This window comes from Procambarus clarkii, unplaced genomic scaffold (assembly GCF_040958095.1).
Source record: "Procambarus clarkii isolate CNS0578487 unplaced genomic scaffold, FALCON_Pclarkii_2.0 HiC_scaffold_934, whole genome shotgun sequence".
Classification (NCBI taxonomy): domain Eukaryota; kingdom Metazoa; phylum Arthropoda; class Malacostraca; order Decapoda; family Cambaridae; genus Procambarus; species Procambarus clarkii.
In genome coordinates this window covers 1-26,500 of record NW_027189966.1, presented here as the reverse complement: position 1 = coordinate 26,500, position 26,500 = coordinate 1, and the positions used below count along the sequence as shown (strand labels likewise).

The 26,500-nt window shown below is 43.4% G+C and overlaps 3 non-coding genes across 3 annotated transcripts; all 3 read right to left on the bottom strand.

Moving 5' to 3' along the window:
* Window positions 1-2,644: 2,644 nt before the first annotated feature.
* LOC138361877 (5S ribosomal RNA) lies at window positions 2,645-2,763 on the bottom strand. Its single transcript, XR_011227248.1, has one exon. It is a non-coding gene; the product is annotated as a 5S ribosomal RNA (ribosomal RNA).
* Window positions 2,764-10,785: 8,022 nt separating this feature from the next.
* On the bottom strand, window positions 10,786-10,904 carry LOC138361876 (5S ribosomal RNA). The gene has a single exon (XR_011227247.1). It is a non-coding gene; the product is annotated as a 5S ribosomal RNA (ribosomal RNA).
* An 8,045-nt stretch (window positions 10,905-18,949) lies between these two features.
* Window positions 18,950-19,068, bottom strand: LOC138361873 (5S ribosomal RNA). Its single transcript, XR_011227244.1, has one exon. It is a non-coding gene; the product is annotated as a 5S ribosomal RNA (ribosomal RNA).
* Window positions 19,069-26,500: the final 7,432 nt, after the last annotated feature.

Sequence of the window (26,500 nt, the reverse complement as noted above, 5' to 3'; positions counted from 1 at the left end):
ACGAAGAACTCAACAAACTTCTGTCTGGCGTAACCATTGCACAGGGAGGTGTTCTTCCAAACATTCAGGCAGTTCTTTTGCCAAAGAAGACAGAGAAGAAGTAAGCACTTCTGCCACCCACCACGACAAATACCATAACCAGGCTCCATCCGGAGCCACACACACTTTAATAGAGAGATTCAAGTAGACAATCAACTTTCAAACATTAATAATAACATTTATATTGATTTCATTTGGAATGTGTACATAACAAACAAACAAACAAAACAAAATTATAGGGGATATTCAGCATCACTTGGAATATTAACCAATCATATAAATCCAATATATATTTTATATTTTACTTTAAGCGAGGAATTCATATTCTATCAATTTTTAATCATACAAATGAACAAAAGCAATTCTTCACTAGACGTAATGAATGAATAAATGATCAAGGTTTTAATGTGTTTCATGAATAAATATATATATATATATATATATATATATATATATATATATATATATATATATATATATATATATATATATATATATATATATATAATATAATATAATATAATATATTATAATACTTGTGAACCAGAATATGTTTGAGCAGCAGCGATCGTGCCATTGGCCGAAGTGCAACAATTCAAATAATTTAAAGGGCCTGCTCGGGTATATAAGAGAGGCTGGGAGACTGGGGCCGGTGGTGGGTGATGGGTGATGAGTGATGGTGTGGTGTGGTGTGGTGTTGTTAAGAGTTGATTTACGGCCAGCCAGCCAGCTGCAGCCAAGGCAGGGCAGGGCAAGGCAAGGCAAGGCAAGGCAAGGCAAGGCAAGGCAAGGCAATAACAGGACAGGACAGGCAAGGCAAGGCAAGGCAAGGCAAGGCAAGGCAAGCAGGCGGGCGGGCGGGCGGGCAGCCAGCCAGCCAGCCAGCCAGCCAGGCAGGCAGGCAGGCAGGCAGGCAGGCAGGCAGGCAGGCAGGCAGCCAGCCAGTCAGCCAGCCAGCCAGCCAGCCAGCCAGCCAGGCAGGCAGCCAGCCAGCCAGCCACTCCCACTTTGTATTTATATGCATTCAATTTATATTCAAACATTATATATGTTAAGGGCCTAGTTTTAGTGTTTATTTTAAAAATGACAAACATCGAGTCGTTTTACCAGTCCTTTAGCGTTAACGGTGATGCATTTTAAAACTGAACAGAAATCACCTTTTCTGGATATATCAAATATCGAATCCGCTTAATGTGCCTACAATTCAATCATTCAAAAAATACATAATTTACATCATGCCTTTTCATAGAACAGACAATAAGATTTGAGACAATAAGAACTTTAGTTTTATAACTAAAGTTGCACAATTATACCAACTCTATGGTGGCTGGGTGGTAAGGTGTGTGGCTGGTGTTTTGGAAGTCGCGAGTTCAAACGACCCAATGGGAGTACTTTTTTTTTTTTATGCCATACAATCTTCCTAGTACTATTATGTAGATGTGTGTGTGTGTGTTTTTATTCATTCTTTGGTTTTATAGATGACATACATATTGACTCCTTTTACCGGTCCTTAATTAGGCTCTGGGGAAGCAATGGTGGTGGTGGTGGTGCATTTAAAACTAAACCAAAAATCACCAGTTCTGGACGCGTCAAATATCATATCCGCTTAATGTGTCTACAACCTAATTACTTAAAACTACACTATTTAATTCATTCATATCATGTGCATATTGGTCATTATGCTCATACAACCGACATAACAATTTATTTTCATTATTAGAATCATACATTTCATCAAGTAATACAGATACAAAGAGATTTTCTTTCTGAGAAGACCGTTAGTATTGGCTGGCTGGCAGGCAGGCAGGCAGGCATTTGAGGGTTATTATTTCGCCTGTTGATTGGGGGGAGGGTTGATGTGTTAGGGGGTTTTCGGTTAGGTGTGGTGGTGGTGATTGGTGGTGATTGGTGGTGGTGGTGATTGGTGGTGATTGGTGGTGAGTAGTGGTGGTGGTGGTGGTGGTGGTGGTGGTGGTAGTAGGTGGGAGGGGGGGGGGAAGGGGAATGATGGTCTGTGGATTCCTTCTCCGTACCCCTTACATATAAGCAAAAACATGCCTTCCTGTGGGTATAGAAACATTAACACAAATTATATCAGTAACTGATATTGTAGCCTTTTAAACAGAAAAGATTTGTACATACAAATACTTTTAAATTATCATTTATTTGTGGAAATGGCATTTACGTCATTAAATTGATACCTCAGCATCAAGTGTCCTGCAGTGGTCCAGTGGTAAAGTGTATATAAGTGATGCGTATTCTTGGAGTTGCGAGTTCAAACCCGGATTAAGCTATATATATATATATATATATATATATATATATATATATATATATATATATATATATATATATATATATATATATATATATACAACATGTTTTGTTTTGGTTGTTTGTTTTTGTATAAAGCCTCACACACTATATTAAGCGAGTTTGTTTTAAACATGACATACATATTAATTCATTTTACCAGGCCTTATTCCACACAACTCCGTGAATTTCCCGTGGAGCCAGCCAGCCAGCCAGCCAGCCAGCCAGCCAGCCAGCCAGCCATTCAAACAAAAACAAACGAAACAAAACAAAACAAAACAAAAAACATTATTGCCAACAGCATTTGGTGTTCCCAGGCGGTCACCCATCCAAGTACTAACCAAACCCAACGTTGCTTAACTTCGCTGATCGGACGAGAAGCGGTGTTCTCAACGTGGTATGGCCGTTGGCATGAGACTGCCTACACATTGTGGCTAATAACCAACTCTTTTTAGTCATCACGGCAGGATACGGACCTTCTTGTGGTGTCTTAATGGTAATTGTATCCTAACATATTTTTGTCTCCTTGGCATGGATATTTAACATCGTTTATTCAGTCTTGGGTTTATGTTCTTTCGCCATTTACAGACATTTTACATCTACCTACTTCCTCAGCCTACCCTGCCAATTTCTAATGAATTTGTGGATTTTCTTTTGTAATACATACATGTGTGTGCTCATCTGCTCTTCAGTTTTTATGATATTTGTCTCATCTGTCCTGCTTTATGATACTTTTACAAAGAACATGAACAAATGCTTCTATTTTAGAGAAGATATGGGATCCAGGTTTCGGAGCCGTAAAACCAACCGTCGTGATTGGTGGACGAGTTGCCAGGTTGCAGCTTCTGTACCGTGCCGGCACATAAATAGGTTCGGCTCAAGCGGCGGCAGCATCATTCCCCCGTGACTGTCTGAGCGTCTCTCATCACCTTGGTTATCTCATCATCATCATGGTAGAAGCAAAGCCTACCAAGAAGGCTGCGGCTGCTGCTGCTGTGGTGGCCACCACCAGGAAACCTCGCGTCCAGGTTGCTCACCCGAAAACTAGTCAAATGGTTCTAGCCGCGGTCGCAGCACTCAAAGACCGTAAGGGCTCGTCTCTACAAGCAATCAAGAAGTACGTTGTTGCCAACAACAAAGTCGAGGCTGCCAAGATCGCCATTTACATCCGAAGATTTCTCAAGAAAGCAGTGGCTGACGGCATTCTTGTTCAGACCAAGGGAAGTGGAGCTAGTGGATCATTCAAGCTGGCCGTAGCAGAGAAGAGGGCCGTTCTAACTCCCAAGAAAGCCACCACAACCAAGAAACCATCTACAGCAGCAAAGAAGGCCGTGGTAACTCCCAAGAAAGCCGCCACAAGCAACAAACCACCTACAGCCTTGAAAAAGAAGCAGCAGCAGCAGCTTGTTGTTGGGAACAAAAAGCCCAAAATAAAGAGAGCTTCAAAATCTCCCAAACCACCCAAGGCAAAGAAAGCTGTCAAGAAAACAACAAAGGCAAAATAAACGACGACATGCAAGCAGCATGAATACACATGACAATAAACATCCAGGCCTCCCCCCTCAGTGGAGGGGCCTCATATGATTCCAAAAAGAGTTTAGTTTTGTAGACAAATAAATCATTACTTTTGGGGTAGATTTACTCTGTATATTATATATATATATATATATATATATATATATATATATATATATATATATATATATATATATATATATATATATACACATACATGGGTGAGGTGATATGGTACCAAAGTTTTGGGTGAGGTGATTGACATTTACACAAGATAAAACACGAACCAATGGGAATAAAAACATAAGAATGGAAGTAACTGCAGAAGGCCTATTGGCCCATAACACAAGCACTTCCTCTTGATGCTTCTATATTGGTTCGGAGTCTTGAAGCTATAATATATATATATATATATATATATATATATATATATATATATATATATATATATATATATATATATATATATATATATATATATATATATATATGCACACAAAACTAAATAGTCTTGTTAGACAAATTGCCCCTATTAGAGGCAAGTTGACTAACAAGCCGAATGACTGCAATTGTTTTGAATTTGAGTTAAATCTAACATAGAAATGTAATCAAACCTAACCTAACCTATGCTAACCCAAGCTAAGCTAACCTAACCTAACCTAAGCTAAGCTAAGCTAACCTAACCTAACCTAACCTAACCCAGCAATTCATGATCTTAATATAATACTGTTAATTGGATAAACCAATTTGGAAAGAAATGTTCGAAAATAACAAAATTAACTGTGCTTGTTAGGAAAATTGGGCCTTGCATACTTGTCCCAATAGTGTGGTTCTCGCTTTTAGGTACGACATAAACGTATACCTAAGTTGAGAGAGAAAAAGATTCGCACTCAAACATGCATATCGATTGCCAGTCCTGAATTCTGGGTAGATATTCGTGTCCTCCCTTTTCATTTACCATCATTTGGATACTATCAAAACAGCTCTGAGAAGGATAAAATGAATAAAACGGGTAGCTCACTCATGTAAAAAGGAAGAGTTGGGAAAGATCTCTCTCTCTCTCTCTCTCTCTCTCTCTCTCTCTCTCTCTCTCTCTCTCTCTCTCTCTCTCTCCCTCACCCCCCCCCCCACCACCAATGATCCTGCTCTGCTAGTATATAACGGAACAAACCTTCCCCCCCCCCCCCACCCCTCCCTCCCCAATCAGAGTCCCTTTAAGCATGCGAGGATAAAAAATAGATTTCATAAGACCCAATGTGCTAGCTGATATCAAAACAATTTATGTTATCGTCTATTAAGCCCTTCAGTAAAAAAGTATAGGGACCTAATTAGGTCCCGTTTTGAGGTGGTGGTGGGTGGAATCGATGGATTAGCCAAGCTCTTATCCGCCGAATCCGTAGAGGGTACGACCCTGGCGCTTCAGAGCGTACACCACGTCCATGGCAGTGACGGTCTTCCTCTTGGCGTGTTCCGTGTAGGTTACAGCATCACGGATGACGTTCTCGAGGAACACCTTCAGGACGCCACGGGTCTCTTCGTAGATGAGACCCGAAATACGCTTCACGCCGCCACGACGAGCTAAGCGACGAATAGCGGGCTTGGTGATGCCCTGGATGTTGTCACGTAGCACCTTACGATGACGCTTGGCGCCACCCTTTCCGAGTCCCTTGCCTCCCTTGCCGCGTCCAGTCATGGTGTTGAAGTTGTGTGAATAATAAAATTTCGGCACGATTTCCCCAGACTATATCCCGTCAAGCGGACGTACTTGTAGCATGGCAACTCCTAACTCCTGCCTGTCCTTACTTTATGCTTGTACTCGAGCAGAAACACGGCTTTCTCACAACGCTTTCAAAACTGCAGTTGCCTACTCGTCTGTTTCACGTCTCTGTGAAATGACTTTTGCACAAATCCAAAAAATAGAGCAAAATCAGCGATAATAGTGTTTGAGGTGAGCTGCCTGTTGGCTGCAGCCAGAGGAAGGAGGGGAGGGGCAACGGGGTGACGTAGGCGAGTCGAGCAGCCAATGGCGCTCGAGCAAGCGCCTCGAGACGGCGTATATAAGCAAAAATTTTTCGGCGCCGGCCATCACAAACCACAGTTGTTCACCATGGCTCGCACCAAGCAGACTGCTCGCAAGTCCACGGGAGGCAAGGCTCCTCGTAAGCAGCTGGCCACCAAGGCAGCACGCAAGTCTGCTCCTGCCACAGGGGGCGTGAAGAAGCCTCACCGTTACAGGCCCGGAACGGTCGCCCTGCGTGAGATCCGTCGTTACCAGAAGAGCACAGAGTTGCTCATCAGGAAACTTCCCTTCCAGCGTCTGGTGCGCGAGATTGCCCAGGACTTCAAGACCGATCTTCGCTTCCAGTCGTCTGCCGTCATGGCTTTACAGGAGGCATCCGAGGCTTACCTGGTCGGTCTCTTCGAGGACACTAACCTCTGTGCCATCCACGCCAAGCGTGTCACCATCATGCCAAAGGACATTCAGCTTGCTCGCCGTATCCGTGGAGAGCGTGCATAAGCTAAAACGACCACCCTAGTATACACCAAACTCGGCCCTTCTCAGGGCCAAAATATCCTTCTAAGGAGATTTCAGACATTCCTAGCATCAGTCATATGAATTAACCTTCATCTATACATATAATAAATAAATAAATACAATAATTTAGGTGTCATACATACACTGTACACGTGATATCAATAAATCAAGTCATTTGTAGTACAACCTGTCCTCTTACAAACAAAACGCCGTCGCTTTTCATTCTTATGCACTGCCAAGGATCCTCCCCCCCCCCCCCCCCCCTCCCAAAAAAAAAAAAAAAAAAATTGTCATACTGTACTAGAAATAAAAGCAGCTTGTATAAGTGACATACTGTCCTGTCCTGTTTTATTCTGTTTTTGGTCCTCTGGCTTAATCTGTTAAGTTAGGAGATGACATTTTAAATTAACCGTTTTCTTGACATTTTCAAACCTTAAGAGGGTGGCCTGCATAGTAATCCTAATGTGGAACATAACAATGAATCTCTAATCTCTAGAAAAAAGATACCGAGTGTTTATATGTGTGTTGAGAGAGAGAGAGAGAGAGAGAGAGAGAGAGAGAGAGAGAGAGAGAGAGAGAGAGAGAGAGAGAGAGAGAGAGAGAGAGAGAGAGAGAGAGAGAGAGAGAGACATGCAGAGACAGAGACAGAGACAGAGACAGACAGACAGACAGACAGACAGACAGAGACTGAGAGAGAGAAACACACACAGACAGTTTCATAAATATTCTCATTTTATAGCTATTTGCTTTCAGTGACAGAGGTTTTTGTTATAATAGTATTGGTGTCTAACACTCACAATCTCTTTAGAAATTAAAGTGTGGCTCCAATGGAGCCGAGTTTGTTGGTTTGAGGCCAAGCCACCACCACAGGGCAGTAAGTAAGCCGTTTACTTGGAGGAGGTGTACTTGGTGACGGCCTTAGTGCCCTCAGAGACGGCGTGCTTGGCCAGTTCTCCGGGCAACAGGAGCCTTACAGCCGTCTGGATCTCCCGACTGGTAATGGTGGAACGCTTGTTGTAGTGGGCCAGGCGAGAAGCCTCGGCGGCGATGCGCTCGAAGATGTCGTTCACGAACGAGTTCATGATCGACATGGCTTTGGAAGAGATACCAGTGTCGGGGTGGACCTGCTTCAGCACTTTGTAGATGTAGATGCTGTAGCTCTCCTTCCTCCTGCGCTTCTTTTTCTTATCGCCCTTGGCAATGGCCTTCTGGGCCTTTCCGGCCTTCTTGGCAGCCTTTCCAGATGCCTTGGGTGGCATGATGATGCTCGTGCTGGCTGGCGTTGCGATACAATAATGAACTTTTGCGCGAGTCGAGCTTTCCTTTTATATCCCGCTCGCGACTCAGCTCAGAGCGGGTCGCGTGGCGGAGCGCGCTGATTGGTCAGTGGCGGACTCCCTTGATCCTGAGCGGGGTATATAACACGAAGCTCGATCTGCGGGCCGGCATAAAACACCACAAACCCACAACAGCAGCAGCAATGTCAGGACGCGGCAAGGGAGGCAAAGTGAAGGGCAAGTCAAAGTCTCGCTCCAGCAGGGCCGGACTTCAGTTCCCCGTGGGCAGAATTCACCGTCTGCTGCGTAAAGGCAACTACGCCGAACGCGTCGGTGCTGGCGCTCCTGTCTACCTGGCAGCCGTCATGGAATACCTCGCTGCCGAAGTTCTGGAGCTCGCCGGTAACGCCGCACGTGACAACAAGAAGACCCGTATCATCCCACGTCACTTGCAGTTGGCCATCCGCAACGACGAAGAACTCAACAAACTTCTGTCTGGCGTAACCATTGCACAGGGAGGTGTTCTTCCAAACATTCAGGCAGTTCTTTTGCCAAAGAAGACAGAGAAGAAGTAAGCACTTCTGCCACCCACCACGACAAATACCATAACCAGGCTCCATCCGGAGCCACACACACTTTAATAGAGAGATTCAAGTAGACAATCAACTTTCAAACATTAATAATAACATTTATATTGATTTCATTTGGAATGTGTACATAACAAACAAACAAACAAAACAAAATTATAGGGGATATTCAGCATCACTTGGAATATTAACCAATCATATAAATCCAATATATATTTTATATTTTACTTTAAGCGAGGAATTCATATTCTATCAATTTTTAATCATACAAATGAACAAAAGCAATTCTTCACTAGACGTAATGAATGAATAAATGATCAAGGTTTTAATGTGTTTCATGAATAAATATATATATATATATATATATATATATATATATATATATATATATATATATATATATATATATATATATATATATAATATAATATAATATAATATAATATATTATAATACTTGTGAACCAGAATATGTTTGAGCAGCAGCGATCGTGCCATTGGCCGAAGTGCAACAATTCAAATAATTTAAAGGGCCTGCTCGGGTATATAAGAGAGGCTGGGAGACTGGGGCCGGTGGTGGGTGATGGGTGATGAGTGATGGTGTGGTGTGGTGTGGTGTTGTTAAGAGTTGATTTACGGCCAGCCAGCCAGCTGCAGCCAAGGCAGGGCAGGGCAAGGCAAGGCAAGGCAAGGCAAGGCAAGGCAAGGCAAGGCAATAACAGGACAGGACAGGCAAGGCAAGGCAAGGCAAGGCAAGGCAAGGCAAGCAGGCGGGCGGGCGGGCGGGCAGCCAGCCAGCCAGCCAGCCAGCCAGCCAGGCAGGCAGGCAGGCAGGCAGGCAGGCAGGCAGGCAGGCAGCCAGCCAGTCAGCCAGCCAGCCAGCCAGCCAGCCAGCCAGGCAGGCAGCCAGCCAGCCAGCCACTCCCACTTTGTATTTATATGCATTCAATTTATATTCAAACATTATATATGTTAAGGGCCTAGTTTTAGTGTTTATTTTAAAAATGACAAACATCGAGTCGTTTTACCAGTCCTTTAGCGTTAACGGTGATGCATTTTAAAACTGAACAGAAATCACCTTTTCTGGATATATCAAATATCGAATCCGCTTAATGTGCCTACAATTCAATCATTCAAAAAATACATAATTTACATCATGCCTTTTCATAGAACAGACAATAAGATTTGAGACAATAAGAACTTTAGTTTTATAACTAAAGTTGCACAATTATACCAACTCTATGGTGGCTGGGTGGTAAGGTGTGTGGCTGGTGTTTTGGAAGTCGCGAGTTCAAACGACCCAATGGGAGTACTTTTTTTTTTTTATGCCATACAATCTTCCTAGTACTATTATGTAGATGTGTGTGTGTGTGTTTTTATTCATTCTTTGGTTTTATAGATGACATACATATTGACTCCTTTTACCGGTCCTTAATTAGGCTCTGGGGAAGCAATGGTGGTGGTGGTGGTGCATTTAAAACTAAACCAAAAATCACCAGTTCTGGACGCGTCAAATATCATATCCGCTTAATGTGTCTACAACCTAATTACTTAAAACTACACTATTTAATTCATTCATATCATGTGCATATTGGTCATTATGCTCATACAACCGACATAACAATTTATTTTCATTATTAGAATCATACATTTCATCAAGTAATACAGATACAAAGAGATTTTCTTTCTGAGAAGACCGTTAGTATTGGCTGGCTGGCAGGCAGGCAGGCAGGCATTTGAGGGTTATTATTTCGCCTGTTGATTGGGGGGAGGGTTGATGTGTTAGGGGGTTTTCGGTTAGGTGTGGTGGTGGTGATTGGTGGTGATTGGTGGTGGTGGTGATTGGTGGTGATTGGTGGTGAGTAGTGGTGGTGGTGGTGGTGGTGGTGGTGGTGGTAGTAGGTGGGAGGGGGGGGGAAGGGGAATGATGGTCTGTGGATTCCTTCTCCGTACCCCTTACATATAAGCAAAAACATGCCTTCCTGTGGGTATAGAAACATTAACACAAATTATATCAGTAACTGATATTGTAGCCTTTTAAACAGAAAAGATTTGTACATACAAATACTTTTAAATTATCATTTATTTGTGGAAATGGCATTTACGTCATTAAATTGATACCTCAGCATCAAGTGTCCTGCAGTGGTCCAGTGGTAAAGTGTATATAAGTGATGCGTATTCTTGGAGTTGCGAGTTCAAACCCGGATTAAGCTATATATATATATATATATATATATATATATATATATATATATATATATATATATATATATATATATATATATATATATACAACATGTTTTGTTTTGGTTGTTTGTTTTTGTATAAAGCCTCACACACTATATTAAGCGAGTTTGTTTTAAACATGACATACATATTAATTCATTTTACCAGGCCTTATTCCACACAACTCCGTGAATTTCCCGTGGAGCCAGCCAGCCAGCCAGCCAGCCAGCCAGCCAGCCAGCCATTCAAACAAAAACAAACGAAACAAAACAAAACAAAACAAAAAACATTATTGCCAACAGCATTTGGTGTTCCCAGGCGGTCACCCATCCAAGTACTAACCAAACCCAACGTTGCTTAACTTCGCTGATCGGACGAGAAGCGGTGTTCTCAACGTGGTATGGCCGTTGGCATGAGACTGCCTACACATTGTGGCTAATAACCAACTCTTTTTAGTCATCACGGCAGGATACGGACCTTCTTGTGGTGTCTTAATGGTAATTGTATCCTAACATATTTTTGTCTCCTTGGCATGGATATTTAACATCGTTTATTCAGTCTTGGGTTTATGTTCTTTCGCCATTTACAGACATTTTACATCTACCTACTTCCTCAGCCTACCCTGCCAATTTCTAATGAATTTGTGGATTTTCTTTTGTAATACATACATGTGTGTGCTCATCTGCTCTTCAGTTTTTATGATATTTGTCTCATCTGTCCTGCTTTATGATACTTTTACAAAGAACATGAACAAATGCTTCTATTTTAGAGAAGATATGGGATCCAGGTTTCGGAGCCGTAAAACCAACCGTCGTGATTGGTGGACGAGTTGCCAGGTTGCAGCTTCTGTACCGTGCCGGCACATAAATAGGTTCGGCTCAAGCGGCGGCAGCATCATTCCCCCGTGACTGTCTGAGCGTCTCTCATCACCTTGGTTATCTCATCATCATCATGGTAGAAGCAAAGCCTACCAAGAAGGCTGCGGCTGCTGCTGCTGTGGTGGCCACCACCAGGAAACCTCGCGTCCAGGTTGCTCACCCGAAAACTAGTCAAATGGTTCTAGCCGCGGTCGCAGCACTCAAAGACCGTAAGGGCTCGTCTCTACAAGCAATCAAGAAGTACGTTGTTGCCAACAACAAAGTCGAGGCTGCCAAGATCGCCATTTACATCCGAAGATTTCTCAAGAAAGCAGTGGCTGACGGCATTCTTGTTCAGACCAAGGGAAGTGGAGCTAGTGGATCATTCAAGCTGGCCGTAGCAGAGAAGAGGGCCGTTCTAACTCCCAAGAAAGCCACCACAACCAAGAAACCATCTACAGCAGCAAAGAAGGCCGTGGTAACTCCCAAGAAAGCCGCCACAAGCAACAAACCACCTACAGCCTTGAAAAAGAAGCAGCAGCAGCAGCTTGTTGTTGGGAACAAAAAGCCCAAAATAAAGAGAGCTTCAAAATCTCCCAAACCACCCAAGGCAAAGAAAGCTGTCAAGAAAACAACAAAGGCAAAATAAACGACGACATGCAAGCAGCATGAATACACATGACAATAAACATCCAGGCCTCCCCCCTCAGTGGAGGGGCCTCATATGATTCCAAAAAGAGTTTAGTTTTGTAGACAAATAAATCATTACTTTTGGGGTAGATTTACTCTGTATATTATATATATATATATATATATATATATATATATATATATATATATATATATATATATATATATATATATATATATATATACACATACATGGGTGAGGTGATATGGTACCAAAGTTTTGGGTGAGGTGATTGACATTTACACAAGATAAAACACGAACCAATGGGAATAAAAACATAAGAATGGAAGTAACTGCAGAAGGCCTATTGGCCCATAACACAAGCACTTCCTCTTGATGCTTCTATATTGGTTCGGAGTCTTGAAGCTATAATATATATATATATATATATATATATATATATATATATATATATATATATATATATATATATATATATATATATATATATATATATATATATATGCACACAAAACTAAATAGTCTTGTTAGACAAATTGCCCCTATTAGAGGCAAGTTGACTAACAAGCCGAATGACTGCAATTGTTTTGAATTTGAGTTAAATCTAACATAGAAATGTAATCAAACCTAACCTAACCTATGCTAACCCAAGCTAAGCTAACCTAACCTAACCTAAGCTAAGCTAAGCTAACCTAACCTAACCTAACCTAACCCAGCAATTCATGATCTTAATATAATACTGTTAATTGGATAAACCAATTTGGAAAGAAATGTTCGAAAATAACAAAATTAACTGTGCTTGTTAGGAAAATTGGGCCTTGCATACTTGTCCCAATAGTGTGGTTCTCGCTTTTAGGTACGACATAAACGTATACCTAAGTTGAGAGAGAAAAAGATTCGCACTCAAACATGCATATCGATTGCCAGTCCTGAATTCTGGGTAGATATTCGTGTCCTCCCTTTTCATTTACCATCATTTGGATACTATCAAAACAGCTCTGAGAAGGATAAAATGAATAAAACGGGTAGCTCACTCATGTAAAAAGGAAGAGTTGGGAAAGATCTCTCTCTCTCTCTCTCTCTCTCTCTCTCTCTCTCTCTCTCTCTCTCTCTCTCTCTCTCTCTCTCTCCCTCACCCCCCCCCCCACCACCAATGATCCTGCTCTGCTAGTATATAACGGAACAAACCTTCCCCCCCCCCCCACCCCTCCCTCCCCAATCAGAGTCCCTTTAAGCATGCGAGGATAAAAAATAGATTTCATAAGACCCAATGTGCTAGCTGATATCAAAACAATTTATGTTATCGTCTATTAAGCCCTTCAGTAAAAAAGTATAGGGACCTAATTAGGTCCCGTTTTGAGGTGGTGGTGGGTGGAATCGATGGATTAGCCAAGCTCTTATCCGCCGAATCCGTAGAGGGTACGACCCTGGCGCTTCAGAGCGTACACCACGTCCATGGCAGTGACGGTCTTCCTCTTGGCGTGTTCCGTGTAGGTTACAGCATCACGGATGACGTTCTCGAGGAACACCTTCAGGACGCCACGGGTCTCTTCGTAGATGAGACCCGAAATACGCTTCACGCCGCCACGACGAGCTAAGCGACGAATAGCGGGCTTGGTGATGCCCTGGATGTTGTCACGTAGCACCTTACGATGACGCTTGGCGCCACCCTTTCCGAGTCCCTTGCCTCCCTTGCCGCGTCCAGTCATGGTGTTGAAGTTGTGTGAATAATAAAATTTCGGCACGATTTCCCCAGACTATATCCCGTCAAGCGGACGTACTTGTAGCATGGCAACTCCTAACTCCTGCCTGTCCTTACTTTATGCTTGTACTCGAGCAGAAACACGGCTTTCTCACAACGCTTTCAAAACTGCAGTTGCCTACTCGTCTGTTTCACGTCTCTGTGAAATGACTTTTGCACAAATCCAAAAAATAGAGCAAAATCAGCGATAATAGTGTTTGAGGTGAGCTGCCTGTTGGCTGCAGCCAGAGGAAGGAGGGGAGGGGCAACGGGGTGACGTAGGCGAGTCGAGCAGCCAATGGCGCTCGAGCAAGCGCCTCGAGACGGCGTATATAAGCAAAAATTTTTCGGCGCCGGCCATCACAAACCACAGTTGTTCACCATGGCTCGCACCAAGCAGACTGCTCGCAAGTCCACGGGAGGCAAGGCTCCTCGTAAGCAGCTGGCCACCAAGGCAGCACGCAAGTCTGCTCCTGCCACAGGGGGCGTGAAGAAGCCTCACCGTTACAGGCCCGGAACGGTCGCCCTGCGTGAGATCCGTCGTTACCAGAAGAGCACAGAGTTGCTCATCAGGAAACTTCCCTTCCAGCGTCTGGTGCGCGAGATTGCCCAGGACTTCAAGACCGATCTTCGCTTCCAGTCGTCTGCCGTCATGGCTTTACAGGAGGCATCCGAGGCTTACCTGGTCGGTCTCTTCGAGGACACTAACCTCTGTGCCATCCACGCCAAGCGTGTCACCATCATGCCAAAGGACATTCAGCTTGCTCGCCGTATCCGTGGAGAGCGTGCATAAGCTAAAACGACCACCCTAGTATACACCAAACTCGGCCCTTCTCAGGGCCAAAATATCCTTCTAAGGAGATTTCAGACATTCCTAGCATCAGTCATATGAATTAACCTTCATCTATACATATAATAAATAAATAAATACAATAATTTAGGTGTCATACATACACTGTACACGTGATATCAATAAATCAAGTCATTTGTAGTACAACCTGTCCTCTTACAAACAAAACGCCGTCGCTTTTCATTCTTATGCACTGCCAAGGATCCTCCCCCCCCCCCCCCCCCTCCAAAAAAAAAAAAAAAAAAAAATTGTCATACTGTACTAGAAATAAAAGCAGCTTGTATAAGTGACATACTGTCCTGTCCTGTTTTATTCTGTTTTTGGTCCTCTGGCTTAATCTGTTAAGTTAGGAGATGACATTTTAAATTAACCGTTTTCTTGACATTTTCAAACCTTAAGAGGGTGGCCTGCATAGTAATCCTAATGTGGAACATAACAATGAATCTCTAATCTCTAGAAAAAAGATACCGAGTGTTTATATGTGTGTTGAGAGAGAGAGAGAGAGAGAGAGAGAGAGAGAGAGAGAGAGAGAGAGAGAGAGAGAGAGAGAGAGAGAGAGAGAGAGAGAGAGAGAGAGAGAGAGAGACATGCAGAGACAGAGACAGAGACAGAGACAGACAGACAGACAGACAGACAGACAGAGACTGAGAGAGAGAAACACACACAGACAGTTTCATAAATATTCTCATTTTATAGCTATTTGCTTTCAGTGACAGAGGTTTTTGTTATAATAGTATTGGTGTCTAACACTCACAATCTCTTTAGAAATTAAAGTGTGGCTCCAATGGAGCCGAGTTTGTTGGTTTGAGGCCAAGCCACCACCACAGGGCAGTAAGTAAGCCGTTTACTTGGAGGAGGTGTACTTGGTGACGGCCTTAGTGCCCTCAGAGACGGCGTGCTTGGCCAGTTCTCCGGGCAACAGGAGCCTTACAGCCGTCTGGATCTCCCGACTGGTAATGGTGGAACGCTTGTTGTAGTGGGCCAGGCGAGAAGCCTCGGCGGCGATGCGCTCGAAGATGTCGTTCACGAACGAGTTCATGATCGACATGGCTTTGGAAGAGATACCAGTGTCGGGGTGGACCTGCTTCAGCACTTTGTAGATGTAGATGCTGTAGCTCTCCTTCCTCCTGCGCTTCTTTTTCTTATCGCCCTTGGCAATGGCCTTCTGGGCCTTTCCGGCCTTCTTGGCAGCCTTTCCAGATGCCTTGGGTGGCATGATGATGCTCGTGCTGGCTGGCGTTGCGATACAATAATGAACTTTTGCGCGAGTCGAGCTTTCCTTTTATATCCCGCTCGCGACTCAGCTCAGAGCGGGTCGCGTGGCGGAGCGCGCTGATTGGTCAGTGGCGGACTCCCTTGATCCTGAGCGGGGTATATAACACGAAGCTCGATCTGCGGGCCGGCATAAAACACCACAAACCCACAACAGCAGCAGCAATGTCAGGACGCGGCAAGGGAGGCAAAGTGAAGGGCAAGTCAAAGTCTCGCTCCAGCAGGGCCGGACTTCAGTTCCCCGTGGGCAGAATTCACCGTCTGCTGCGTAAAGGCAACTACGCCGAACGCGTCGGTGCTGGCGCTCCTGTCTACCTGGCAGCCGTCATGGAATACCTCGCTGCCGAAGTTCTGGAGCTCGCCGGTAACGCCGCACGTGACAACAAGAAGACCCGTATCATCCCACGTCACTTGCAGTTGGCCATCCGCAACGACGAAGAACTCAACAAACTTCTGTCTGGCGTAACCATTGCACAGGGAGGTGTTCTTCCAAACATTCAGGCAGTTCTTTTGCCAAAGAAGACAGAGAAGAAGTAAGCACTTCTGCCACCCACCACGACAAATACCATAACCAGGCTCCATCCGGAGCCACACACACTTTAATAGAGAGATTCAAGTAGACAATCAACTTTCAAACATTAATAATAACATTTATATTGATTTCATTTGGAATGTGTACATAACAAACAAACAAACAAAACAAAATTATAGGGGATATTCAGCATCACTTGGAATATTAACCAATCATATAAATCCAATATATATTTTATATTTTACTTTAAGCGAGGAATTCATATTCTATCAATTTTTAATCATACAAATGAACAAAAGCAATTCTTCACTAGACGTAATGAATGAATAAATGATCAAGGTTTTAATGTGTTTCATGAATAAATATATATATATATATATATATATATATATATATATATATATATATATATATATATATATATATATATATATATATATATAATATAATATAATATAATATAATATATTATAATACTTGTGAACCAGAATATGTTTGAGCAGCAGCGATCGTGCCATTGGCCGAAGTGCAACAATTCAAATAATTTAAAGGGCCTGCTCGGGTATATAAGAGAGGCTGGGAGACTGGGGCCGGTGGTGGGTGATGGGTGATGAGTGATGGTGTGGTGTGGTGTGGTGTTGTTAAGAGTTGATTTACGGCCAGCCAGCCAGCTGCAGCCAAGGCAGGGCAGGGCAAGGCAAGGCAAGGCAAGGCAAGGCAAGGCAAGGCAAGGCAATAACAGGACAGGACAGGCAAGGCAAGGCAAGGCAAGGCAAGGCAAGGCAAGCAGGCGGGCGGGCGGGCGGGCAGCCAGCCAGCCAGCCAGCCAGCCAGCCAGGCAGGCAGGCAGGCAGGCAGGCAGGCAGGCAGGCAGGCAGGCAGCCAGCCAGTCAGCCAGCCAGCCAGCCAGCCAGCCAGCCAGGCAGGCAGCCAGCCAGCCAGCCACTCCCACTTTGTATTTATATGCATTCAATTTATATTCAAACATTATATATGTTAAGGGCCTAGTTTTAGTGTTTATTTTAAAAATGACAAACATCGAGTCGTTTTACCAGTCCTTTAGCGTTAACGGTGATGCATTTTAAAACTGAACAGAAATCACCTTTTCTGGATATATCAAATATCGAATCCGCTTAATGTGCCTACAATTCAATCATTCAAAAAATACATAATTTACATCATGCCTTTTCATAGAACAGACAATAAGATTTGAGACAATAAGAACTTTAGTTTTATAACTAAAGTTGCACAATTATACCAACTCTATGGTGGCTGGGTGGTAAGGTGTGTGGCTGGTGTTTTGGAAGTCGCGAGTTCAAACGACCCAATGGGAGTACTTTTTTTTTTTTATGCCATACAATCTTCCTAGTACTATTATGTAGATGTGTGTGTGTGTGTTTTTATTCATTCTTTGGTTTTATAGATGACATACATATTGACTCCTTTTACCGGTCCTTAATTAGGCTCTGGGGAAGCAATGGTGGTGGTGGTGGTGCATTTAAAACTAAACCAAAAATCACCAGTTCTGGACGCGTCAAATATCATATCCGCTTAATGTGTCTACAACCTAATTACTTAAAACTACACTATTTAATTCATTCATATCATGTGCATATTGGTCATTATGCTCATACAACCGACATAACAATTTATTTTCATTATTAGAATCATACATTTCATCAAGTAATACAGATACAAAGAGATTTTCTTTCTGAGAAGACCGTTAGTATTGGCTGGCTGGCAGGCAGGCAGGCAGGCATTTGAGGGTTATTATTTCGCCTGTTGATTGGGGGGAGGGTTGATGTGTTAGGGGGTTTTCGGTTAGGTGTGGTGGTGGTGATTGGTGGTGATTGGTGGTGGTGGTGATTGGTGGTGATTGGTGGTGAGTAGTGGTGGTGGTGGTGGTGGTGGTGGTGGTGGTAGTAGGTGGGAGGGGGGGGGAAGGGGAATGATGGTCTGTGGATTCCTTCTCCGTACCCCTTACATATAAGCAAAAACATGCCTTCCTGTGGGTATAGAAACATTAACACAAATTATATCAGTAACTGATATTGTAGCCTTTTAAACAGAAAAGATTTGTACATACAAATACTTTTAAATTATCATTTATTTGTGGAAATGGCATTTACGTCATTAAATTGATACCTCAGCATCAAGTGTCCTGCAGTGGTCCAGTGGTAAAGTGTATATAAGTGATGCGTATTCTTGGAGTTGCGAGTTCAAACCCGGATTAAGCTATATATATATATATATATATATATATATATATATATATATATATATATATATATATATATATATATATATATATATATATACAACATGTTTTGTTTTGGTTGTTTGTTTTTGTATAAAGCCTCACACACTATATTAAGCGAGTTTGTTTTAAACATGACATACATATTAATTCATTTTACCAGGCCTTATTCCACACAACTCCGTGAATTTCCCGTGGAGCCAGCCAGCCAGCCAGCCAGCCAGCCAGCCAGCCAGCCAGCCAGCCATTCAAACAAAAACAAACGAAACAAAACAAAACAAAACAAAAAACATTATTGCCAACAGCATTTGGTGTTCCCAGGCGGTCACCCATCCAAGTACTAACCAAACCCAACGTTGCTTAACTTCGCTGATCGGACGAGAAGCGGTGTTCTCAACGTGGTATGGCCGTTGGCATGAGACTGCCTACACATTGTGGCTAATAACCAACTCTTTTTAGTCATCACGGCAGGATACGGACCTTCTTGTGGTGTCTTAATGGTAATTGTATCCTAACATATTTTTGTCTCCTTGGCATGGATATTTAACATCGTTTATTCAGTCTTGGGTTTATGTTCTTTCGCCATTTACAGACATTTTACATCTACCTACTTCCTCAGCCTACCCTGCCAATTTCTAATGAATTTGTGGATTTTCTTTTGTAATACATACATGTGTGTGCTCATCTGCTCTTCAGTTTTTATGATATTTGTCTCATCTGTCCTGCTTTATGATACTTTTACAAAGAACATGAACAAATGCTTCTATTTTAGAGAAGATATGGGATCCAGGTTTCGGAGCCGTAAAACCAACCGTCGTGATTGGTGGACGAGTTGCCAGGTTGCAGCTTCTGTACCGTGCCGGCACATAAATAGGTTCGGCTCAAGCGGCGGCAGCATCATTCCCCCGTGACTGTCTGAGCGTCTCTCATCACCTTGGTTATCTCATCATCATCATGGTAGAAGCAAAGCCTACCAAGAAGGCTGCGGCTGCTGCTGCTGTGGTGGCCACCACCAGGAAACCTCGCGTCCAGGTTGCTCACCCGAAAACTAGTCAAATGGTTCTAGCCGCGGTCGCAGCACTCAAAGACCGTAAGGGCTCGTCTCTACAAGCAATCAAGAAGTACGTTGTTGCCAACAACAAAGTCGAGGCTGCCAAGATCGCCATTTACATCCGAAGATTTCTCAAGAAAGCAGTGGCTGACGGCATTCTTGTTCAGACCAAGGGAAGTGGAGCTAGTGGATCATTCAAGCTGGCCGTAGCAGAGAAGAGGGCCGTTCTAACTCCCAAGAAAGCCACCACAACCAAGAAACCATCTACAGCAGCAAAGAAGGCCGTGGTAACTCCCAAGAAAGCCGCCACAAGCAACAAACCACCTACAGCCTTGAAAAAGAAGCAGCAGCAGCAGCTTGTTGTTGGGAACAAAAAGCCCAAAATAAAGAGAGCTTCAAAATCTCCCAAACCACCCAAGGCAAAGAAAGCTGTCAAGAAAACAACAAAGGCAAAATAAACGACGACATGCAAGCAGCATGAATACACATGACAATAAACATCCAGGCCTCCCCCCTCAGTGGAGGGGCCTCATATGATTCCAAAAAGAGTTTAGTTTTGTAGACAAATAAATCATTACTTTTGGGGTAGATTTACTCTGTATATTATATATATATATATATATATATATATATATATATATATATATATATATATATATATATATATATATATATATATATATATACACATACATGGGTGAGGTGATATGGTACCAAAGTTTTGGGTGAGGTGATTGACATTTACACAAGATAAAACACGAACCAATGGGAATAAAAACATAAGAATGGAAGTAACTGCAGAAGGCCTATTGGCCCATAACACAAGCACTTCCTCTTGATGCTTCTATATTGGTTCGGAGTCTTGAAGCTATAATATATATATATATATATATATATATATATATATATATATATATATATATATATATATATATATATATATATATATATATATATATATATGCACACAAAACTAAATAGTCTTGTTAGACAAATTGCCCCTATTAGAGGCAAGTTGACTAACAAGCCGAATGACTGCAATTGTTTTGAATTTGAGTTAAATCTAACATAGAAATGTAATCAAACCTAACCTAACCTATGCTAACCCAAGCTAAGCTAACCTAACCTAACCTAAGCTAAGCTAAGCTAACCTAACCTAACCTAACCTAACCCAGCAATTCATGATCTTAATATAATACTGTTAATTGGATAAACCAATTTGGAAAGAAATGTTCGAAAATAACAAAATTAACTGTGCTTGTTAGGAAAATTGGGCCTTGCATACTTGTCCCAATAGTGTGGTTCTCGCTTTTAGGTACGACATAAACGTATACCTAAGTTGAGAGAGAAAAAGATTCGCACTCAAACATGCATATCGATTGCCAGTCCTGAATTCTGGGTAGATATTCGTGTCCTCCCTTTTCATTTACCATCATTTGGATACTATCAAAACAGCTCTGAGAAGGATAAAATGAATAAAACGGGTAGCTCACTCATGTAAAAAGGAAGAGTTGGGAAAGATCTCTCTCTCTCTCTCTCTCTCTCTCTCTCTCTCTCTCTCTCTCTCTCTCTCTCTCTCCCTCACCCCCCCCCCCCACCACCAATGATCCTGCTCTGCTAGTATATAACGGAACAAACCTTCCCCCCCCCCCCACCCCTCCCTCCCCAATCAGAGTCCCTTTAAGCATGCGAGGATAAAAAATAGATTTCATAAGACCCAATGTGCTAGCTGATATCAAAACAATTTATGTTATCGTCTATTAAGCCCTTCAGTAAAAAAGTATAGGGACCTAATTAGGTCCCGTTTTGAGGTGGTGGTGGGTGGAATCGATGGATTAGCCAAGCTCTTATCCGCCGAATCCGTAGAGGGTACGACCCTGGCGCTTCAGAGCGTACACCACGTCCATGGCAGTGACGGTCTTCCTCTTGGCGTGTTCCGTGTAGGTTACAGCATCACGGATGACGTTCTCGAGGAACACCTTCAGGACGCCACGGGTCTCTTCGTAGATGAGACCCGAAATACGCTTCACGCCGCCACGACGAGCTAAGCGACGAATAGCGGGCTTGGTGATGCCCTGGATGTTGTCACGTAGCACCTTACGATGACGCTTGGCGCCACCCTTTCCGAGTCCCTTGCCTCCCTTGCCGCGTCCAGTCATGGTGTTGAAGTTGTGTGAATAATAAAATTTCGGCACGATTTCCCCAGACTATATCCCGTCAAGCGGACGTACTTGTAGCATGGCAACTCCTAACTCCTGCCTGTCCTTACTTTATGCTTGTACTCGAGCAGAAACACGGCTTTCTCACAACGCTTTCAAAACTGCAGTTGCCTACTCGTCTGTTTCACGTCTCTGTGAAATGACTTTTGCACAAATCCAAAAAATAGAGCAAAATCAGCGATAATAGTGTTTGAGGTGAGCTGCCTGTTGGCTGCAGCCAGAGGAAGGAGGGGAGGGGCAACGGGGTGACGTAGGCGAGTCGAGCAGCCAATGGCGCTCGAGCAAGCGCCTCGAGACGGCGTATATAAGCAAAAATTTTTCGGCGCCGGCCATCACAAACCACAGTTGTTCACCATGGCTCGCACCAAGCAGACTGCTCGCAAGTCCACGGGAGGCAAGGCTCCTCGTAAGCAGCTGGCCACCAAGGCAGCACGCAAGTCTGCTCCTGCCACAGGGGGCGTGAAGAAGCCTCACCGTTACAGGCCCGGAACGGTCGCCCTGCGTGAGATCCGTCGTTACCAGAAGAGCACAGAGTTGCTCATCAGGAAACTTCCCTTCCAGCGTCTGGTGCGCGAGATTGCCCAGGACTTCAAGACCGATCTTCGCTTCCAGTCGTCTGCCGTCATGGCTTTACAGGAGGCATCCGAGGCTTACCTGGTCGGTCTCTTCGAGGACACTAACCTCTGTGCCATCCACGCCAAGCGTGTCACCATCATGCCAAAGGACATTCAGCTTGCTCGCCGTATCCGTGGAGAGCGTGCATAAGCTAAAACGACCACCCTAGTATACACCAAACTCGGCCCTTCTCAGGGCCAAAATATCCTTCTAAGGAGATTTCAGACATTCCTAGCATCAGTCATATGAATTAACCTTCATCTATACATATAATAAATAAATAAATACAATAATTTAGGTGTCATACATACACTGTACACGTGATATCAATAAATCAAGTCATTTGTAGTACAACCTGTCCTCTTACAAACAAAACGCCGTCGCTTTTCATTCTTATGCACTGCCAAGGATCCTCCCCCCCCCCCCCCCCCCCCAAAAAAAAAAAAAAAAAAAAAAAAATTGTCATACTGTACTAGAAATAAAAGCAGCTTGTATAAGTGACATACTGTCCTGTCCTGTTTTATTCTGTTTTTGGTCCTCTGGCTTAATCTGTTAAGTTAGGAGATGACATTTTAAATTAACCGTTTTCTTGACATTTTTCAAACCTTAAGAGGGTGGCCTGCATAGTAATCCTAATGTGGAACATAACAATGAATCTCTAATCTCTAGAAAAAAGATACCGAGTGTTTATATGTGTGTTGAGAGAGAGAGAGAGAGAGAGAGAGAGAGAGAGAGAGAGAGAGAGAGAGAGAGAGAGAGAGAGAGAGAGAGAGAGAGAGAGAGAGAGAGAGAGAGAGAGACATGCAGAGACAGAGACAGAGACAGAGACAGACAGACAGACAGACAGACAGACAGAGACTGAGAGAGAGAAACACACACAGACAGTTTCATAAATATTCTCATTTTATAGCTATTTGCTTTCAGTGACAGAGGTTTTTGTTATAATAGTATTGGTGTCTAACACTCACAATCTCTTTAGAAATTAAAGTGTGGCTCCAATGGAGCCGAGTTTGTTGGTTTGAGGCCAAGCCACCACCACAGGGCAGTAAGTAAGCCGTTTACTTGGAGGAGGTGTACTTGGTGACGGCCTTAGTGCCCTCAGAGACGGCGTGCTTGGCCAGTTCTCCGGGCAACAGGAGCCTTACAGCCGTCTGGATCTCCCGACTGGTAATGGTGGAACGCTTGTTGTAGTGGGCCAGGCGAGAAGCCTCGGCGGCGATGCGCTCGAAGATGTCGTTCACGAACGAGTTCATGATCGACATGGCTTTGGAAGAGATACCAGTGTCGGGGTGGACCTGCTTCAGCACCTTTGTAGATGTAGATGCTGTAGCTCTCCTTCCTCCTGCGCTTCTTTTTCTTATCGCCCTTGGCAATGGCCTTCTGGGCCTTTCCGGCCTTCTTGGCAGCCTTTCCAGATGCCTTGGGTGGCATGATGATGCTCGTGCTGGCTGGCGTTGCGATACAATAATGAACTTTTGCGCGAGTCGAGCTTTCCTTTATATCCCGCTCGCGACTCAGCTCAGAGCGGGTCGCGTGGCGGAGCGCGCTGATTGGTCAGTGGCGGACTCCCTTGATCCTGAGCGGGGTATATAACACGAAGCTCGATCTGCGGGCCGGCATAAAACACCACAAACCCACAACAGCAGCAGCAATGTCAGGACGCGGCAAGGAGGCAAAGTGAAGGGCAAGTCAAAGTCTCGCTCCAGCAGGGCCGGACTTCAGTTCCCGTGGGCAGAATTCACCGTCTGCTGCGTAAAGGCAACTACGCCGAACGCGTCGGTGCTGGCGCTCCTGTCTACCTGGCAGCCGTCATGGAATACCTCGCTGCCGAAGTTCTGGAGCTCGCCGGTAACGCCGCACGTGACAACAAGAAGACCCGTATCATCCCACGTCACTTGCAGTTGGCCATCCGCAACGACGAAGAACTCAACAAACTTCTGTCTGGCGTAACCATTGCACAGGGAGGTGTTCTTCCAAACATTCAGGCAGTTCTTTTGCCAAAGAAGACAGAGAAGAAGTAAGCACTTCTGCCACCCACCACGACAAATACCATAACCAGGCTCCATCCGGAGCCACACACACTTTAATAGAGAGATTCAAGTAGACAATCAACTTTCAAACATTAATAATAACATTTATATTGATTTCATTTGGAATGTGTACATAACAAACAAACAAACAAAACAAAATTATAGGGGATATTCAGCATCACTTGGAATATTAACCAATCATATAAATCCAATATATATTTTATATTTTACTTTAAGCGAGGAATTCATATTCTATCAATTTTTAATCATACAAATGAACCAAAAGCAATTCTTCACTAGACGTAATGAATGAATAAATGATCAAGGTTTTAATGTGTTTCATGAATAAATATATATATATATATATATATATATATATATATATATATATATATATATATATATATATATATATATATATATATAATATAATATAATATAATATAATATATTATAATACTTGTGAACCAGAATATGTTTGAGCAGCAGCGATCGTGCCATTGGCCGAAGTGCAACAATTCAAATAATATTAAAGGGCCTGCTCGGGTATATAAGAGAGGCTGGGAGACTGGGGCCGGTGGTGGGTGATGGGTGATGAGTGATGGTGTGGTGTGGTGTGGTGTTGTTAAGAGTTGATTTACGGCCAGCCAGCCAGCTGCAGCCAAGGCAGGGCAGGGCAAGGCAAGGCAAGGCAAGGCAAGGCAAGGCAAGGCAAGGCAATAACAGGACAGGACAGGCAAGGCAAGGCAAGGCAAGGCAAGGCAAGGCAAGCAGGCGGGCGGGCGGGCGGGCAGCCAGCCAGCCAGCCAGCCAGCCAGCCAGGCAGGCAGGCAGGCAGGCAGGCAGGCAGGCAGGCAGGCAGGCAGCCAAGCCAGTCAGCCAGCCAGCCAGCCAGCCAGCCAGCCAGGCAGGCAGCCAGCCAGCCAGCCACTCCCACTTTGTATTTATATGCATTCAATTTATATTCAAACATTATATATGTTAAGGGCCTAGTTTTAGTGTTTATTTTAAAAATGACAAACATCGAGTCGTTTTACCAGTCCTTTAGCGTTAACGGTGATGCATTTTAAAACTGAACAGAAATCACCTTTTCTGGATATATCAAATATCGAATCCGCTTAATGTGCCTACAATTCAATCATTCAAAAAATACATAATTTACATCATGCCTTTTCATAGAACAGACAATAAGATTTGAGACAATAAGAACTTTAGTTTATAACTAAAGTTGCACAATTATACCAACTCTATGGTGGCTGGGTGGTAAGGTGTGTGGCTGGTGTTTTGGAAGTCGCGAGTTCAAACCGACCCAATGGGAGTACTTTTTTTTTTTATGCCATACAATCTTCCTAGTACTATTATGTAGATGTGTGTGTGTGTGTTTTTTTCATTCTTTGGTTTTATAGATGACATACATATTGACTCCTTTTACCGGTCCTTAATTAGGCTCTGGGGAAGCAATGGTGGTGGTGGTGCATTTAAAACTAAACCAAAAATCACCAGTTCTGGACGCGTCAAATATCATATCCGCTTAATGTGTCTACAACCTAATTACTTAAAACTACACTATTTAATTCATTCATATCATGTGCATATTGGTCATTATGCTCATACAACCGACATAACAATTTATTTTCATTATTAGAATCATACATTTCATCAAGTAATACAGATACAAAGAGATTTTCTTTCTGAGAAGACCGTTAGTATTGGCTGGCTGGCAGGCAGGCAGGCAGGCATTTGAGGGTTATTATTTCGCCTGTTGATTGGGGGGAGGGTTGATGTGTTAGGGGGTTTTCGGTTAGGTGTGGTGGTGGTGATTGGTGGTGATTGGTGGTGGTGGTGATTGGTGGTGATTGGTGGTGAGTAGTGGTGGTGGTGGTGGTGGTGGTGGTGGTGGTAGTAGGTGGGAGGGGGGGGGAAGGGGAATGA